Source organism: Gossypium hirsutum, chromosome A01 (genome assembly GCF_007990345.1).
Source record: "Gossypium hirsutum isolate 1008001.06 chromosome A01, Gossypium_hirsutum_v2.1, whole genome shotgun sequence".
In the NCBI taxonomy this organism is placed as follows: domain Eukaryota; kingdom Viridiplantae; phylum Streptophyta; class Magnoliopsida; order Malvales; family Malvaceae; genus Gossypium; species Gossypium hirsutum.
Window position 1 is genome coordinate 89,118,720 of NC_053424.1, and position 6,107 is coordinate 89,124,826.

The window sequence follows — 6,107 nt, forward strand, 5'->3', positions numbered from 1 at the left end:
ATATTGGGGGGTCTTTAAAGTGAAATTAGGCCATTAGATAAGTGATGGCTGGCCAAGAGACAAGGAAAATTCAAATGGTCAAATGTTAGGTGAGTTTTGGTGGCTTAATTGATAAAATAGAAATAAAATAAATAAAGGATGATATCACTTCATAATCTTCTTCTTCACCGATTTTTAACATCAAAAAGGGGGTTTAGAGAGCTCAAAATATCAGCCATTTGTATCTCTTGCAAGTAAGTCATTTTGAAGGTTATTCTTGATGATTTTTGTATTTTTGTACCCCTTGTAACATGAGCTTTCTAAAAAGGGGACTAATTTGCAAAATGGATGAGGGTCTAGGGTTTTGCCATGAAAGCATGTATGTTGTTAGCTAAAATTTTAGGGAAAAAATGAATCTTGGTTGTTAAACAAACAACTTTTGTGAAGAGGTTTTCATAGAAACCCTAGCTAAGAACCATTTTGCATAAGTTATAAATTACATGGTGAATGTGTGAATTAATGAGAATTATGGGTTGCTGCTAGTATAAAAATAATTCAATTAGGCTTAATACTTAAAGAAATATGATAAAAATTGATTTACGAGCCTAGGGGTAAAATCATAATTTCTGCAAAGTTTAAGGGCAAAATAGTTATTTTACCAAAGTATGAGTCTTGAGTTGAACTGAATGATTTGAGTCTTAAATAAGCTAAATTTCGACGTTTTAGATCAAGAGAAATGTGATTCAGGTCTTGGTCGGGGAAAAAATTAAGTTTACAAGGATTAAACTCGTTCCCATCTTTTTATACCGAGGTAAGTACATATGTAAATAATTTTTCATTGTAGCTTACTTTTAAATGTGGTAATATATACATTTGAATTTTTAATCGTTATCATGGATCAAAATATTATTTGTTGCCATGAAAGTATAAATAGTGTGATATAAGAGTAACCTACATTATGAACAAGTACGATGACAATGGGTTAGATTTGAAATCCCATTGAACCTCAGGAATAGTATAGAATACAAAAAGTAGGTCATGAGAAACTAGGTGGTCTGAACTCATGAGTTGTATCTGAGTTCATGAGATGAATGTTATATGTAATATGGGTCCGGATAATGGCTTTGTGACTAAACCCGTGAGTATCTCGTTGAGCGAGCATTTCATGTTAACGCTATATGGGTCCGAGTACAGACTTTGTGTATAGACCCGTGAGTAGTTTAATGAGCAGGCGTTGTATGATAGTGCTATGGGGTTCGAGTACTGACTTGGTAGAAAGGCCCGTGAGTAGCTCAAAATGCGAGCATTACATAGCATGATGTAGCTCTGGCTACTTATATGGTACTTAGGTGCGAACTTCCCGTGTATCCATTAGTATTCTGTGATTTCAAAGGGTAATTCAAAAAGTGAGTTGGTGATAATTCCAATGAGGTATGTCATTAGAGAGAATGAACTTGAGTTATTTTACGGGTGATTACAGGTATGTGTACTAAACTTATGAATAAGGCCTTATTATGTGACGAGATGTAGCTAGTATGCGTAAATGAAGTGAAGAGTAAGATAAAGAGGTTTAAATGGTATATATCATTCAAGTTTAATAAATTATCATCTGATAAATGAATTCCTACTTATACATTATTTGCATATATGTACTTACTAAGCTTTATGCTTACTCCATTCCTTTCCATTTTCTTATAGTGCTGTCAGGTTCGTATCGGGGATCAAGGGACGTCAGAGGCATTGATCACACTATCACTTGAAGCTTTGGTATAGTTAATTTAAATGTTGTAGTTTTGGCATGTATAGGGACTCGAATCTTTGGTTTAGTGTCTTGTTCGATTAGCCACAAGTGTTGGCCCTTATGATGGATGTGATAACATTTTGTATAGGCCATTAATGTTGGCTAATATTAATTATTATTAGATGCATTTGATGCAAATTTCCATTGTTTGTGGCTAATTTGGTTATATATGTTATTCTTGTATTGGTTTGGTTGATCTTGGGTAAGTTAGTGCAAGTAAGAGTGGCAATGAGGCTTGGTAAATAGCCTTATTTTTTTCAACACGAGCTTGTCTAGACCGTGTGTGACACATGGTCTACCCTACGGGCGTGGAGTCCAGCCGTGTGTCCCTTGCACTTCAATTTTACAAGTCAGTATGCATGGTAGTAAACACACGGACAGAGACACGGTCGTGTGTCTCAGCCGTAGGAAGGGCACGACCTAGCACACAGGCGTGTGCCTTGGCCGTGTGACCCTTAAGAGTTGATGACGTTAGAAACAGAATGTCAAGATTTTTACACACGAGCTACGACATGGGTGTGTCATGGCTATGTGAGGGACACGGGCTGTAGACATGGGCGTGTGCTCAACCTGATGAAAACCCTCTAGGTTCGAATTTGGAATTAAATTCACATGGGTTTGGGGCATGGGCGTATTCCCTCGTGCTTAGGCCGTGTGAATCACATGAGCCTTCAGCACGGCTATGTCAAAACGGCCACATGAGCGTGTTGCCCTTCCACACGGGCGTGTGGCCCTGTTTCACGATGAAAATTTTCTAAGTCCTTAAACATTTCCATTATCTTCAGTTTTGTCCCGAACCACCTCAACATATGATTTAGGCCTCGTAAACCCGTTTAAGGGACGTTGTACTTGAGAACGAAAAGTTTTAAATAAAAAAAAATTTTCTTTATAGCCCGACTTTGGCTGAGTGCTTTAATTAAAGTCTGGTAAACCTCGTATCCTATCCTGGTATCAGACACGGGTAAGGGGTGTTACAAAAAATCTTTAAAAAGATAAACTAATAGACTTGAATGGTAATTATACCATATTTAATATTGATGGATATTCATGGATAGGTTGCATGGTAAATTTCATGAATTTTAAAGGTTAAAATAGTAAATAGGTAAATAGTAATTAGTGTAAAAGATGACAAAATGTATCATCTTCTAAAATGCTTCTTCTCCACCGAATTTAATGATGGAAAACCACTATTATTCTTAGCATTAAGCTTCGACCATGGCTGATTTCTTTTGCATTGTAAGATTTTGAACCTCGTTTTTAGTAATTTTTATGTTTTTGAGCTCGTATTAGCTTAATTGAGTTAACCCAGGGGTCAAATTGTAAAATCGTTAAAGGTTTAAGGATTTTCCATGAATGATTTTGAAGTGTTTTTATTTTAATGGATGAATTTTTAAAGTTGATAGCTAAATATTAATATTTTGTTAAGTGATTTTGAATGTTAGGGATTAAATTGTTTAAATAGTAAAATTCAAGGGAAATAATGTGAATTTGTTAAAGATGTGGGCTGTTTTAGACCCCTAAGAAATCGAATAACATGAGTTATCTTTTAAAATGGTAAATCTACAAGTTATAGGTCTAAGGACTAAATTGAATAAAAGGTAAAACATTGGGGTAATTTTGTAAATTTCTCATTAATAAGGGTTATAAGTGAAATTAATTATTTTAAGTTATTAAATGAATTAGTTGAGTGAAACCTTATTATTTAGATCACAAAACAAACTAAATGAATCAAAATCGAGGAAAAACTATGTGTTGAATTAATCGTTGACTTCATTGTTACAACTGTATTTGTCGATGTAAGTTCGTTTAAGGATGGAAATTATTATCTTTTCCATTTTGGATGAATTTAAATAGTTATTTTTGTTATGTTAAAATTAATTGATAAAGATGTGATAAATTATTATTATCGTTCAAATAGAGGAATTAGTCAAATTAAATGATATGAGAGCTAATACTAATGTTGTTTTCTAGTTAATGGAATTGTATGATGTACAGGAAAAGGAAATTTGGTCTTTGATTAAATTAATTTTCTCATGGTTGATTAATTCAATGCAATTGGTAAGTTTAAGTTTTTTTTATATGAGCTTACTAAGCATTAGTTTCTTATATAGTTGTTTTCTTTGTTTTGTAGATCATCGGAAAGCTTGAACGGTTGGAATCTTTGTTGGAGCACAATCACACTATCCATCGATCCACTTTGGTAGCTTTTGAATATATTGAAATGGTTATAAGTGGCATGTATAGGGTTGTGTGTTATTTTGGTATGATTTGAATGTAATAAGGTTTTAAGTGTTATTTTGGTGATTGATTTGTTTTTTAATTGTGTCAAGTTCATTTTTGTTTATGTCTTTTGATGAAAACTTGTAAGTGATGTATATTCATATGAGATGATAGTAGTTATGCATACTCTTATGTAAGTAGAAAGAAGAAGGTTGTTTCATATGTTTGTGATATGGTCATTTGGTATGCATAAGGTATGCTAAGTGATGGAAATTATATTGTTGAATAGGTTCAACGTTGATTGTAATTGTGGTACCTATTGTTGGTACATTGGTTAGAACATATATAATAGTTGATTTGGTATATTTTGAGCAAGTTTGTAATGACTTTTGGTCTTATGAATGCTTGTGGAAATGGTGTCTATTGATGTGTAAGTTTAGGTTGACTTTAGTTTGTTTAAAGGGTTAATTTGGAAGCACACAGCCTAGGACATGGGTTGTCACACGGACGTGTGCCACACACAGTCACCCCACATGGTTGTGAGTGTTTTGTTAGTTTTGGTGTAGGTTTCACAAGGTCTGAGACATGGGCTGAGACACAGTATTGTGTCTCAAGTCAGTAGGTTACACGAGGTAGCACACAGCCTTCGAAATGGCCATGTAAGCCAAGTCAGTTAGTTGCACGGTCTATGACACGGGCTGGGACACGATCGTGTGTCCCTACTTCTAATGCTCACATGGTTTGAGCTGTGTCACACGGCCTAGCCACACGGCAGTGTGACCCCTATTTCTAAATTTTTAACTTTTTCCTAAAATTTATGTTTTGATTCATTTTTTATCCCTGATTACTTTCAAACTAATTTAGGGCCTCGTAAACTTGAATTAAGGGCCATGTGAATATTTATTCTATGAATTGATATATGTTTATAAATTAATTGAATATTTGTTTTTAATTAAGATAAAGTGTTCTGTTTGATTCTCTAACACTTTGATCCTTAATCTAGCAACAAAAACGGGATATGGGTGTTACAATGTTTAAGGAGGAGCATTTACTTTTAATGCTCACAATTCGATCATGGTTATCGATGATATAAACTGTTTCATTCGGTAATATGTCATTCCTCTCTTCAACGAGCTTAATCCGAGCATTGTGAGACCCAAAATTAAGGCACTGCAATTTGAACTAAAGCCAGTCATGTTCCAAATGTTGAAAAATATGGGTCAATTTAGTAGGATGCCTACTGACTATCCACATCTTCACCCTCGCTTGTTCATAGAAGTAAGTGACTCATTCAAATTAGTCAGGGTCACTGACGATGTCTTGAGACTAGGATTATTTCCATACTCCTCAAGAGATAGAGCAGGAGCATGGTTAAACTCCCTACCGTCTTGTTCTATAACTACATGGCAAGAGTTAGTTAAACGTTTCTTAATGAAATAGTTCCCTCCATCTCTAACTGCAAAGTTTCGAAATAAAATCACTTCACTTCAGCACCTTAATGAAGAATCTTTATAAGAGGCATGAGAGCAGTTAAAGGAGTTATTATGGAAGTGCCCTTATCATGGCATTCCTTATTGCATTCAAATATAGACTTTCTATATTGCTCTCAACATTCATACTAGAATGATGGTGGATGCTTTGACAAATAGAGCCTTCCTTTCTAAGTCTCACAACGAGCCTTACGAGATTATTGAAAGAATTGCCAATAATAACTATCAATGCTTAACCAACCGAGCAGCCTCAAAAAGATGAATAGAAGGAGTATATGACGTTGATGTCTTTACTTTGCTGGCAGCTTAGGTATCTTCTATATCCTCAATGCTTAAAAATTTTACTATTAACGGTCTTAATAATGTTGTAGCTTAGCCACTAAGTCAATTTGAAAATGTTTCTTATGTATATCGTGGAGATGGACACTCGTTTGAAAATTGCCTATCAAATCCAAAGTCCTTTTATTATATGGGAAATCATAATCAAAATAGTAGTGGGCTAGGATCACAGTCCAACTTCTATAACCCCTTATGGAAAAACCATCCAAATTTCTCATGGTGTAACCAAGGAGTCGGTCCTAATAACATTTACATGCAAACCAGACCAAATCAACCAC

The 6,107-nt window shown here is 34.6% G+C and overlaps 1 non-coding gene across 1 annotated transcript; it reads right to left on the reverse strand.

The window, feature by feature from the left end:
- Window positions 1–5,461: 5,461 nt before the first annotated feature.
- Window positions 5,462–5,568, reverse strand: LOC121207982 (small nucleolar RNA R71). The gene has a single exon (XR_005903040.1). It is a non-coding gene; the product is annotated as a small nucleolar RNA R71 (small nucleolar RNA).
- Window positions 5,569–6,107: the final 539 nt, after the last annotated feature.